The 14,626-nt window shown below is 38.6% G+C and overlaps 1 long non-coding RNA gene across 1 annotated transcript; it reads right to left on the reverse strand.

Annotated features, from left to right (window-relative positions):
* Window positions 1-2,425: 2,425 nt before the first annotated feature.
* On the reverse strand, window positions 2,426-3,604 carry LOC116650609 (uncharacterized). The gene is made up of 3 exons (XR_004303616.2): window positions 3,446-3,604; window positions 2,649-3,387; window positions 2,426-2,594 (listed from the first exon to the last, which is right to left on the reverse strand). It is a non-coding gene; the product is annotated as an uncharacterized lncRNA (long non-coding RNA).
* Window positions 3,605-14,626: the final 11,022 nt, after the last annotated feature.

Raw genomic sequence — 14,626 nt, forward strand, 5'->3', positions numbered from 1 at the left:
GTGTGTGTGTGGGTGGGTGTGTGCGCGTGTGCTTAACAAAATTGTTGCCGCAATTTTGTAGTACGACATTTTTGTGTTGCAGCTGCTGTTGTTTGTCTCCTTGAACCAGTTTTGTAAACAAGCGAGCGAAGCAAAACGGCGACCCAGTTGTGTCAAGCAGTTGCCGCTGTTCCACTTTCACACACACTCACACACACATACACACCACCACCAGGTAACAGCTGATGGATATGCGTTGCGGCTATATCACAAAGCCAGCAATCAAAAGCTGCCAGCGGAATCCATTGAGACAGCGCCGGCCAGCATTGCGTTCGAGTAATTCGCCGTAGAAACTCATGTGCATGTAAATGCAATTCTATAGAATTATGGCAAAATTGTTTGGCATTTGGTTAAAGCAACCGGCTACACGTGCCGCACTTTTGGCCATTTCCTAGCGGAGGCTGTCCACGCGTGGCGTGAACAATTTTCGTGCAAGGCCAAATAAATACATAAACAGCAAATGGTCAGACACTTTGATAACAAATAAATTTGCATCTTTAAATTGTTTTTTGGTTGTGTGTGCGTGCGAAATTCTAATTTTAAATAGTACTTTGTGGCAATTTCTAACACCCTTGCCCCACTGTGGCGGCAAATGCCTGTCAGTCACTTTTAAAACACTTCTGTATTTGCCTGAACAAAATATTCAGACAGCAGTTCCGGCTGCTGTTAGTAACCTGTATTTACATATAAATGTAGCTGGCAGCTGGCAGCTGGGCTGCTCTGCTGCCAGTCAAAGGCCCCAACAGACACCACAGCAACAGCATCTGTCGCCATTGTCAGCTGCCGTTTTAATGGATGGATTTAACAGGTTAGTAAATGACAGTACACCAACCCATCGCGTACAAGGAAGGGAGTTTCACTGGGTATAATAGACTAAAAGATACCACATGCACATAACATTAACTTATAGCAGTTATCTTTATCAAGTTTCTAATTTTGCTTTTTTTTTTTTATTACATATAAATCATGTGCATATTATAAATTCTATATAGTCGAGCATTTCTTTAGAATATATACCCTGCATTAGATGTTTTGATCCTAGCATAAGCATGGAGTCTGTGTCTATGGATACAAATGTCTTCTTTCAAAACAGCATGAGGCCCTTTAAACCCATTTATTTTACTTAAAGGATATGCCGACAACTTCCAAATTATTTTAGATGGCTGTCATTCTAGTTAGGAAAACACTATTTGTTACACAGAAATTAATTTCTGTGGCATCACGCTTTAAAGCGTTTAGTGTTAATAAAAAGGTAAACAAACATGAATTCCAAAAATTTGCCGGTTTGGGGTTTGGTCAGTTTTGGCATGCATGCATGCAATTCGGACAGCTCGGCTATTATGTGGATGCGAGACGTTTTATTTTATTTGCTGCAGTCTTACAGACACTAAGCTGTGGGTGGTGGGCAGTTGGCTGATGGCAGCTGCTTGCAGGTGTGTCCTGACAGCAGTGCAATGACATTTTAAGTCTGACAACGATGTAGCTGCTGCAAGGCTACATTTATGACGACGTTGGTGACAGCGACATATAAGAGTGCGCCAACTTTTGCCACTGACTGTATTAGGCTGCCAGGAAGTCGGCTTCGTCAACTGGCTTGGGAATTTGTCAAATATGCAGAGTGTCTGGCGTTCATAGAATATTCAGATGCTTCAAATTTAAAATATGCGGGCCTCATAAAATTTTAAAAATCTTTCGTTGCGGCAAAAAAGTTGCCAGCAAATGTTGCCAAAAAAGAAAATAAAATAAAATAACATAAATTTAAGCTGCGTTTCAAATCAAATTTAATATGTGAATTTGTTGAAAATGCGCAGCAGCTGCCAGCAAATCGCGTACATTATTGAAAGCCCAATAGAAGCGAGACTGAGCTACTCTTCTCTTATCAATATATTATTGCCTGACAAGGTACTACAAATTATCTTGAAAAACCTTCTACTTATGTATTTATAAGCTATAGCAAATACATATATATTAAGTCTTTCTTTGTTATTACATATGAATACAGCGTACGGGCAAAGTTTTTTCCACGCATGCCACAAAATTGACAACTTTCTTTTACCTTCAGCTTTTCTACTTTACAAACCGCAAACTTATTAATTAGTTCGGCGTACTCTTCGATAGGGTATTACCGCAAGTGATTATGCATAATAAATAAGTCGGCAGCAGCAACAATTTCACTCGGAAAATGCTCGACATGAGCTCATGTCGCAAACACGCAGCTGCCACAGCCCCCGCACTTGCCCCCTGCTCCACAAGCACACAGACAGAGCAGGCCATAGAAAATCGTGAGCTTTTCTATATGCAGTTCTTGTATTATTTGCTGTGGGTTTATTGCAAACGTGTGTGGATGTAGCAAATCGCTTAGAATCGAGAAGATGTTAGGAAATTGTGTGTAAATATTATTTTTAAATTGACAGCAATTCAATGAACAATAACGTAACAGGGGATCAATGGTGAGAAGCATACAGATAGGAGAAAATAAAAGCAAACATTTGATACAAGGACAATAAAACAATTTTAAACCTAAATGCTTGTCTCAAGTCTTTTGGGCTCAACATCTGAGGGAAATCACTTGAGAAATTGCAGGAACAAAAAAATAATTAAACAACAACCTGCGAATCGTCCGAGATTGACAGCGAAACGTCGAGCACCATTAATCATGACAGGTCATTAAAGAACATAGAGCAGAAACTCGAATTCGGAATACGCTTTAACACTTCCATGAAAGAGCTGTGTTATCCGTCCGCACAAGCATTCATCTCTATATGGACGTTTCCAAGAAGTGTTCTTTTTGAAATGAGTACTGGAAAGGACTCTTGCTTTGTTGGATTTTTCCTTTTGGGCCATCGCCCACTCGATTGGTCTGAAATTGATGGGCATGATTGGTGCAGACTCTGAACAAATTCTTGTTTGTCCCCTCTTGACATTTTTAATGCTCTGTTTGCTTTGTCACAAATGTGCGGGCTCTTCGCCTTTGAAATTTGCCTCACTTGGCTCTGTTCTTGGTACTTGCAATTTAATTAAATTAAAAATAAAAAAAAAAAACACCCAGTCAATGCGAGCGCCCAGTTGTCGGGTGATTTGTTTTAATGTTCGACGGTCAAAGGGCCTGCAACAAAAACAACCCAATGCTACCCTTTTTTGGGGCAAATACTTTAATTAGTAAACATCGTTAAGAGCGTGCGCAACGCTAATTTTCCTAATAAGAGGAGCCAACATTGAAAACAGCCCATTCATAGCCTCCTAAAAGCATGCTATAGAAGATGATTAAACGCTGAGAATAACAACAACAATAACGGGCACATCAAGTATCACAGATGCTTATATTCGGTGCCCGTTCTTGCTCCTCTCCTAGAAATTAATTGCACAATTAACACAGTAATAGCTCCCACATTTCCGTCATACTTACAGACATTATATATGTATATGTAACAAGTTTGTGCGCATTCGTGTGCATTATAAGTGATTTTTATGCTATTCGCCCTGTGTTTGAATAATTGAGCGACTGAAGGATTCGTCGGCCTATTTTGTGAATACTCAGCATATTTGTCGAAAAAGCTTATATAATTTATACGGATAAACAATAGTTTACTGATTTTCTAAAAAATCGCTTTACTTATTTAACATGCATACAATATGACTAGCAAATATACCATACAATTTAGTGGTAACAGGGTAACCTAAAGTTGTTTTTGTGCGCCGGTGTCTTGCTCACTTATTTATCATCATCATCTTCTCTTGTGTGCGCAACTAGTTAATGGGTAAATCATTGTATAAAGCTGCATATATAAGTGCTTTAGTTGGTTTATGGGATGTGCGCCTATTATTCCGGACACGACTGTAGTTATGGCCTTAAGCTGTGGAGTGTGCGACTGCTTAATAAAGGATTAATCAAAGTTAATGCCACAAGCACACAAGCACACACTCATATATAGTTAAGCAACAATAACAAAAACTCATACTAATTGCTAACATTGCTGGACATTCCAGGAGCCGGAACCAAAATGCCTTTTATCCAAACAATGGGCAACTTTTATTCATACACATTATGCCAGTTGTGTGTGTGTGTGTGCGTGTTTGTATTAATATTCATACGTAGCACACACTTATACGCTTAAAGATATATGCGTTCACATATGTATACAAGTATTCACACATCGCATTGGCACGGAAAATTACAATTTTCATATCTGATGGCAGCGTCCACGCCCCCTATAACTTTTCTTTTGTTGTTTAACGAAGGTCGTCAGCAAAATAAAAGCATGGCGACGCTTTAATAGCTACTGAAATGGTCAGCACCGTGAGTCATGTGGGCCAATTGCCTACCAGTTAGTAACATTTTTCAATACATAACACCTTATGCGTGGATGGGAGGGTGGACAGGGAACTGGCCCAACTTAATTATTATTTTAAATAGGGCTTACAATTATCACAACTTTAATCTTAACGTGTGTTGCTGCCAGCTGCCATATTTCACTTTCTGATTAATTAAATTCAATTAACTCAGCCCCACGAATATGGAAATATGGCAAAAAATTATGGAACCCTCGCATAGCCCCAAACTATACGATGACCCCTCGGGCCAAAGCTTAAGAATTGTATTTTAATCCGCTTGGGCGCTGGCGCTGCAGCTTATGTAAATGCTCGACCAGCGCGCCGACCCACACGCACACGCGCACCTCAATTACACACACACACTCACACAAGCACACACATGCTCATGTACATTTGAGTAACAGTTACCTCACCACATGTGCATTGATTTAACATTTATATGCCGCTCTAGAATATTTATTCAAATACTTTGCATAGCGGCACCAAGGAGCGTTCTGCTTGAAGTGCTTGCTGATAAATACCCTTTAAAATTGAATAGACTATTGAGCACAGATTAAATCTCTACTGCTGCTGCTCTTGTTTGCATACCTGTTTAGGTTCTTGGAAATTTATGATTTTAGATACTTTTTTCTTAGTTTTCTCAGCTGTACAAATTTTCAGAACTTCTACAAGCCATACATAAACACACACACACACACACCACAGTGAGGGCTCATTAATTTTTTTTTTACGAAATTCTGGAACAATTATTCAAATAGTATTTTTCACCAAGAAACATTTTTGGAGTTTTTTGCATAATTGGGATCTGCTTCAATTTGCTTGTGTGGCTAGAAAGATACCCTGTACTTAGTCCTAAAGGGTAACACAAAGTTAATCCTAATCCTCAAACCCCTTTTTACGCATTTATGACCGTAAGGATTTCCCTTTTAGTTCCTGTGGCTTTACAAATTTTCGCGACATTTCCACAAATCTCATGCACGCAACTGAAAATTCTCAGTACGAGCAAACATGCAAATGCCTGGCGTTGTTTAATTTTCCCCCGGGCAGTTCCTGTTGGAGGTTCCATAAAAACATACGGAACGCATTGTGCGAATAGTTACGGAATTGTTGCAGATAGCGGGTCATGGATACAACTGGGTAAAGCAAACTGAATTCAGTTCAGACCAAGCCTCAAAAGGAGGAAATCGGATTTATGGAACAGGAAGGAGGCGCAAGTTTTGGAGAAAATAAATTGACACAGCAATTTTGTGGCTGGAGGATGGATGCGTGTATTTGCAAGGCTGTGGTTAACTAAGGAATCGATTTTAATGATAGCAATGTGTATCAAGTCAAGTGTAAAGTGGCCAGATTAAACACATATTACGCATAGCTGGAAAAGCCAAGCAGAAAGTCAGGCAACGAGGATTTAGTGGGATATTTTCGAATGCTATTATTATAAACACACCCTCGAGCATGCAGCACAATTTGCATACACCGCAATTTCAGCTTTAATGCGCTTGTTCACAAGCACAGGTCCCAGCGGGCCGTAAAAGGGCGCCGTTGCCGAGAAGTATGCAACAGTTTTTGTACACAAAACGTTTATTGCATGACCGGTTCAGTCGAGGCTTTAAAACGTAGCAGCTAACATGCCGTAAAGCTAAACACTTTAACAAATTTCAATATAATTTACAATGTTTGCTTGTGCTGATGTTTGCTCAAGCATCGCTGGCAGCAAATGAAATTTTGATGAGGCAGTTAGCGTTTCACAGCGGGGTTGGCAGATTGTCGAAACAACGGAAAGTCATCGTAAAAAATATATAGTCAGTGGAGAAGTTAAAGAATACGCATGGATGAGGGCTCGTTTTAGTCATAAAAAAATTTGCCAAGTAAGTGAATTAAGCCAAACTTTTGCAGTTTAATGGATTTCCTGTTGTCCCTGCAAAAGGTTTGAGCATAAATACAAACAAGTTTCTACCAAATAAACTTCAAAATATTAATTGAAGGGCAAACGGCAAAGTTTTGACATAACAAAGCAAAGTTCAAATGAAAAGAGTTGTTTCGTTGTTAGTTTTTATTGTCTGACTGCTTCGTCTGCTGCTCATTTTCTTCCTAAACATTTGCACTTTATTAATCATAATTTTCAGCTGCTCAAAATTTATGAGCGTTTTAATGCTTTGTTATGTAAAACTTGAACTTGAATTCTTGTTAAGAAATTCTGAAAATGTGTTCGTGTGTGTAGCAAAAATCTGGGAATTTCTTTAATTTACGGTTTACCATTGTAATGAGTCGAAAAACATCTCTATTATTCTTCTGGTAATGTTCAACAGTTTAAAGGGAAGCTTAAAGTTTTTCAATTATGAGCTTATGTTTGGACTTTGGAGAACTGTGTATGGAGGTCAGTCTTTAATGAGCAGGACCTGAGGCAATATTGAACAGCTGTCAGTAGGAAAACAGCTGCCGCTGAGAATCAAATTTCAGTGACGGCTGTCGGGCATCAGTTGACCAGACATTATTCATACGTGACGCAGTGGAAAATTCGATACACTAATTAGTCAAAGGAAGCGCCAACCAAAGGCTCACGCTCAAAGGTCTTACAACAGCTGGGCGTGGAGTGTTAAGCGCCGCTTGCTAATGAGTTTTTCATTGCAGTCCGCAAATTAACAGCCTAGGCAAATGAATGAATGTGAGCGTGAAATGAATATGACTTGTGGCTGCGCGATATTACTTAATTTTTTATAATTGCTTTGCTGGTACAATTTAACATTCAATTTGACTGTAGTCGCATTTCCCCTTTTAACTTGTACCGGCACAAATCTAATAAATATGCAAATCGTAGTCCAACAATCTCTGAAATATATGCAACTAATTACGGACTAAATATAAGCAATTTACAGAAAATAGCAGGGCATATTATTTAAGTGGACCACAACATAACTGGTATTTGCATAATTAGCACAGCTTGCAACATCTTTGGGGCTTATTTCGGTTTGCATTCCCAACTGCTCGTCTGTTGCTTCAGCGTAATTAGTCATATCTCTGACATCTGTACACACAAATATATGTACAAGTAGAAATATATATATATATATATATATATATACATAAGCATCATGACCTGTAATAACATAAATGATTTATGTCTCGACTTTAGTTAAATGTTGCCTTCAGATATGACTTTGCTGTTGAAAATCCTATACGTACTTGGCTGCGACAGCTTCCAGGAATTAAATTGAATTGTGAACGGGGGGGTTACAGTTTGTACGGCTTCAAAGCTGTCTAAATGCTTGCTTTGATGATTTCTGTTGAGTTTTGTCTTAAGCCTAATGTTTTTTGCTCTCTTTAAAAACAAAAATAAATTCAGCTTAGTGTCTAATGATATAAGCCTTGTTAAAAGCAGCCCATTGTTATATACCCTATTTCCATAGGCCAAAAGAATTTCCCGAATTAGTGTACATTTTGTTTGTTAAGTCTTCACCCGTGTGGTTGGCGGGCATTAGAATACTGCCACAGCATGTCACCGCTTGTCGTATGAGGCGACTAAAAGAGACACACGGGTCTTTCAGTCCCGGGCTTCAGGCCAAAATTGATTTTAACCTAGCATAACCAGCATTGAATAACAACTAAGAGAGATAGTCTCTAGAGACTCGGACTTTGTCTTTATTAGTATTATTTTTATTGTTATTATTATACTACTTATATTCTTTTAATCTTATTATTATTACCTGCGACTTAACTATTTATTGTTGTTATAAATACCATGGACACAGTATTGAGCAGTCGAGATCTCTCCAATCAGGATTAAAGGCACACGTCACAAGTTGACCGGGGGATCAGGGCTCATTAATGAATGTAGCTTGTGTTCTTAACGAGCTGCTTAAGCTGGCCAAAAACCACATATCAGCAACCTGGCAGCAGCAGCAGCAGCGAAATGTTAGTATAAACGAAATGTAATACTGTGTGTCATTTTCTTTTTTTCAAATGTTTTCAAATGCAAATGTTTGGTTCTTGGGCAGTTTCCAAAAGCCAAGCTGCAATTCAAATTTGAAAATAATGGCTCTGACGAACGGCTAGCTTAAGTGGATATTTTGAAATGCTCGATTGTGCACACGATTATCCTTGCACAGTTGTTGCCATCTAGTTGAATATTAGCATATTTTGCAAGGGATTTCAACAGAGAGAGGGTCCTTGAACTGCAGTGCAGTTTGTTAAACCTTTCAAAATTGTATTTTCTCTGGACTTAGTTTCTTACTCCTGTTTAAATTTCTTAACAAAAATGGTCGTGCTTTAGATTGGGCTGCTTTAATCAATATGTAGCGTTTTTAATGCTTCGTTTGCTCATGTGTTGGAAAATTCAAATTGTTTACAACTGCCGCGCAGCTCGCTTGTGAGTGTGTGTTCATTTACACTTACGGCTGACTGCGCACAACATGCTAATGCACACACACACATACACTTTCATACACTAACACCACACCATTGCTGGCGTTGGCTGTAAGTTGCTCAGGGCTAGTGACCTTTGAAGTTTTGCTGCTTGACACTTTTTAGCTCTTGATTTCTCGCCACTCTGATTTGGCATAATAAAATTGTCCTTTGTGCGGAAATGTAAATTTGTTGAATTTTATGCTGTTAGCCTTTTGGCCCAAAACTTTGACAGTCGTTTGAAAAAGGCTTAAAAAGCCATTTGGGTTCATAAAATTCCATAAAAGACGCCATTAAGTTGTTGGATAAGCCAGTCGGCAATAAAACTTAATTACACAATTAATTAAGACTGATCGAATTAAGATAAGATGCCTACGCGTTGTTCTCATGTCTTATGCCCAACCACGCCCACAAGTTTCGAATCACTTAATGGCTCGAAAAGTTTCTACTTATCTGTGTACAATACCTACCAGTTGTAGCTGGAGGATCTACTGAGAGAATAATTTAGATTTAGGTTTTATTGCTGGTTCATTGGCAAACTTGTTCCATGTTGGCGCCAGTTTTGTTTGCATTGCGTTAATTAGTTGTGAACTTTATGAGCATAGAATCTTTAATGGTTCATTGATTATAACGTAAAATGACCATTTCCAAGGCAGAGACATCATTGGGGTATTCCCATTGGCATGACAACGCATAAATTTCTGTCGCAGCGTGACAAGCACGTGTTGACTGTTGACTGCAAAGCTGGTATTACGTCTCCCCCATGATATACACGCCTTACCATAGAATATACACAAAACATGACATGACAGCGCATTTGTCAAACACAGCTCGAACAGAATGCAAAAACCCATCGCGTGATTCACATAAGCAACTTTTAAAAAGAATGTCTGCTCCGTCTAATGAAGAAAACGTTTGTGTGCGTACCACGTGGCGTATGAATACAAAGACAAAAGTTATAAAAGTAAATGGCCATGGGATTAGAAAATATATTAAAAAAGCCAAGAGGATAAAAAAAGGAACGGTTAAATATATATAAAATCATACCAAACACGAGCTTAGATATTTAACATACATTTACATTTTTCATTGCAAATGTACATGGTTAATAATAATAATAAAATTGAAAAGTAATCAAAAGTATTCTCCAGTCTTATAAGCTTCTCGTGCTCTGATGCACTCAACCATGAACTGATTGTTGTTATTATCTATGGCGGATGTCTGCGCTGAGTGGCTAAGCCATTGAAAAGTCAATAACAGTTGGCAATATTTTCTGCTGAATATCAACGAACGAACCCGGCAACAGCTTAGCACGCACTTAATACAAGTAACAAGCTAACAACGCATTTTCCTTGGCTCCAACGATATTGTTTGGGCAGTTTATGGCCTACTGAGGGCAGTTGTCATTAGCAGGCATATGGCCTAATCAAATCAACGTCGTTACTGAGCAGGTCCCACACAGACACACCCACACACACACACATTCATATACAGAGGCAGGCAGGCCATACTCACGTACGCGTTAATATCACGCATACGCCTTGTTGGCAGTCAACATGGTGAGCGCTCAATTACGCAAACAAAACCCACACACGTTCACATTAATAAGTTAACGACACGGCGGAATTAATACATTTTCTGGTCGTTGATGTCCTTGGAAAATTATGCTTGCAATGATATCTCCAGGCCACTGAAATTTTGTTGTGCATGTACTTTAATGCCAAATTAAAATATTTACGTGACCTCATTTCTTTTTCGCTTGCAACAAGACAGACCACAGCTGAACCAAACTTTATTAATTCTGGAATTTAGTCGACTTGACTTGGTGCCGACTGCTGCAACTTATTCATAAATTAAGACTTAAGTTTCTCAGTAAATACTTAAATACCTCAAGCTCAATTTACACGTTGTTTAAACAAGGCCAGCTTCGAGGAATTCTTGGAATGCCCAACACTGTAAGTAAACGTTTATTTTTAATTACAATTGTGCTTAAAGGTCTTCTTCGTATTGTTGAAGTAATTACGGCAATTAGCTGCAGTAAAGTTGCCACAGCAACAGCTTCAATGCAACATCATTTTCGTCAACAACAATATTGTCAGGTTGATGTGCATTTAAATTTACATACGCGAAGCTTTGCATAAAAAGTTACAGGGTTCAATAAACCACAAAGTGTATTCTTGAACATTATTCTGTCTACATGAAAATCTACATCAAGATTTTATATGCTTAAAATTTGTTCAAGTGTTTTTTTTTCATGTTGAAATCAATCAATTAAAACGGAATGTGAAAACTCTGTACAATTTTAAATCTTTCAAATTAATTTTTAATGCGTATGTCAGTAAAAATAATATTTTTTGGATTATTTTGTTTGTTTTTTTTTTTTTCTTGGCAGATATCTTTTTATATTTATATGAGTTGCTAAATAGTGCATAAGCAGGAGCACCAAATGCTTGACTCATTCTTCAAGAGTAGTAGAAAGAGATGTTAATCATACGCAGTGTTGTCATTTCGACTTTTGTGTAGGTTGCGCTTTTTATGGGACACATAAAATTGATTTGCATGCAGCTCGTTGGCGGCCTTTGAAAGACTTCAAAGGTGCTATAAAATGCAGGCTATTTCCGACATAGGCTTGTTTGCTTTTTGTTTGGACACTTTGAATTCTTTGCCCGGCATGAAATCTGAATGCGAAATCTACGTTAATAAACATTAAGTGGAAAAATCCATTCATTTGTTGAAGGCTGTCGAACACAATCCTTATAAATTCTTGTCCATTCAAGAGGGTTTATTTGATCCCAAAATTCTATTCGCTTCATCACTTTTCTGACCAAACACGCACATTAATGCTTTATAGCGCGACGACGTGCTTCATTTATGCATTAAAGTGTACACGGAATTTAAAATAGCCTCAAGCAAAATGGGAAGCCCAGTGCTCTGCCCCGAAATGATGCTCAAATGTTGCGCAGCCCATAAAAAGGGATGCAGTCATTCACAACACGGTTGGCTGTCAGGCAAGTCAATGGGCTTATGATTTATATTACCATTAGCAAAGTGCGGATCATTGGACGGTCTTTGTCCATAGTATTGAGCTGACCCTAGCCCCTGCCCGGTTGCTTTTTATTGCCAAAATACGTTTTTAGCCTTTAGCCCTTCCTGTCAACTTTTAAGCAAAGCAAAGAAGAGTATTATAATTTTCCAACATAGCTATTTCATACGTAGATATTTAAAAGACGTACTTTTTGGATTTGACATTATATTTGTATATAAGTGCAATTCCCAAGCAAGGATTTAATTATTTTTGCTAGTTGCTTAGTCTAGTCTGGAGAGCTCATTAATATTGCTAAGTCACTCAGTGGAAATAAAGTCATTTCAAATATGTAACGCACATCAAAACCAAAAACACCAAAAAAATTGTTTATAAAATGCGCACCACTGCGTATGAGTAATGGGTGAACGACAACAAAAAAACACATATAAAATAAAGCCAAGCCGCACGTATTTTAATTAATTATATAAAATGACTACAAAAGCGTAGCCACGGTGCTTGAGGCAGGATGGCAGGACCTGCTTGCGCTGCAATCATTACAAATTTTAATTATATTTCTGCAGCAGCCGCATACCACAGCCCAACGCCTGTGGGTTCCTTTCGAGTCCACATTCCCCTTTCAACATGCACAGCAGGTGACGAATCACAGGCGGAAATCAACAACAGGTGACACACGACATACGGCACAAGGCACACGCCAAGATACATATAACAAAGCCAGACCCTTTAGGAACTCAAACAAAAGTTAACGAAAAAATCAAATCAGCCAGGCCCAAGCTATGCACATTCTTCTGCTCATTATAAGTTCAACAATTTTTTTATTATTAATGATAAATTAATATTGTAAGGACATGAATTCTGTTGTATGCCAAAATCCGTAAAGCTTGAGTTAATTTAATTAAAATATTTGAGAAACAAGAGCTACCATAAGAAATTTACACAATTTACGCCTAGCATTTGAACTTAAATGAATGTTGCTGTTGATGCCTTGACTATAAACCTTTTTTACACACATTTAATAAGTTTGCCGTAGGTACAAAAGAACCCGGTAGAGCCCTTAAATGCTGGGCAAGCACGTGCCGTACATATAAAGAGCTCACAAGTGTGGGCAAACGCCGAAAATGTCGCCCATAATTCAACTAACGAAAACTGTAAACTTTTTTGGGGCAGCTGCCGTTCCGCGCTGACCCATTAGTCCCTTTGCCACTCCAAATGTATTTGTTGGTAAGTGTGTTGAGGGCCACTGCGTTGGCTGACTTGCCATCAGCTTTTGGCCAAATACACACACGCGCGCACACAAATTATGCACCAACTGCGCCACGGGCATCAGTTGTTGGCCACAGGGCAAAGAGTCGGGCAAGTTTGCCGGATTTGCTGCCAACCCTCGCCTTAATTTAGACAAGTGACAGCCACTCCGAATTAGTGTCTCGGGTGCAACTTAAAGTTGGATAATCACTTATTTAACTTTTTACGGCTGATACTTTGTTTAAGATTTTACTTGTAGGTAAGCAACGCGGTTTATCAATTTGTATGCCTAATTTGATTTGTGATTTGCATTTCATGGCTGTGACTGTGCTCGAAATTGGAATGAATGTCTGACACTCGCAAATTACATTTCGCCGTGTATGTAGGTGTAGGGCTTTCCTTGAGTATTTCTAAACCTTATTACAGTTTATTTCTAATTCAGTGCACAGCATGAATTACATTTATGCCACGGTGCGTATGCGTAATACTGCTATTTACGGTTAAAGCTAAGAGCGGCTGCTGGCGCTGCTGAAGAAGCTGCTGGCGGATCTACCCAAAATGCTATCAAATGCATTTATACTGAAATTTATTGTCTGACGTTGAATGCCAAGCCATAAATCATGGAACGAATGACAGCGAGCAGCCCAAGTTCACTATTTTAAAAGGCAAATAAAAAAAAAATGAATATGAATTGTTGCGCATAGCCATAAATGTATAAATAAACGAGCACATGCGAGGGTGGACTGATAAAAAGATGGGTTAAATCAGAATATATTTATAAACGTGCGCGTTATTTATTAAGTTTATCATCGTAATTAAACTTGACTTATATCTATAGTCGAGATTGATGGTAAAGACTGCACTAATTGTATTAAAAAAAATAAATTTCTGCTTAAAGTAATCAGTCTACTAGCTGAGTAAGCTGTGACCTTCTCAGCTGCTCTTCATTCGTCAATAAGAATTCCGCTCTCTAAAGCTAATGTTTATTTAAAACCTATTTTGTTCGCCAATGCCTGATGCATAATTTAATTGAATTCGTTCTGAAGCAGCTGCCCTTTGTGTTGCGCCCTCAGCAATTAGAGAGAAATTTTGCAATCAAAGTTAGCATACTTGTATTGTAATTAATTTTGCATATGCAGCTAGCTGTGCCCATTGGCGTTGGGCAATTGGCAACTTTCGCCGGAACTTTTACAATTGATGTTGTGCATGAATAACTCATGCGCCGCATTTTGCGGCACCGCCTAAACTGTAAATGCGCATGGTGTGGGCTATAATTACAACTGTGGCATGATTAAATTATAAGGATGCCCGGGCGACCTTTGAAACGCCCCTAGACGCTGCCAACGCAGCTGTTGCTTTTAATTAATTTGTGCTTAGACGTCGAGTTGCAAGAAAAAAATTACCAGCCGCCCAAGAAACAAAAACAAGAAAATGAAATAAAATAGTACACATTTTTCCAGGTAGCCAGGTAAAAAAAAAAAAAAAGAAAAACGTTTGCGGCCAGTCGCCAGTTTCCGTCGTCATTACGCAGATTTCTCCAAGGAACGCATCCAAAATATGCCAAATTGT

The sequence above is a fragment of the Drosophila virilis genome, chromosome 3 (assembly GCF_030788295.1).
Source record: "Drosophila virilis strain 15010-1051.87 chromosome 3, Dvir_AGI_RSII-ME, whole genome shotgun sequence".
NCBI classification, from domain to species: Eukaryota; Metazoa; Arthropoda; class Insecta; order Diptera; family Drosophilidae; genus Drosophila; species Drosophila virilis.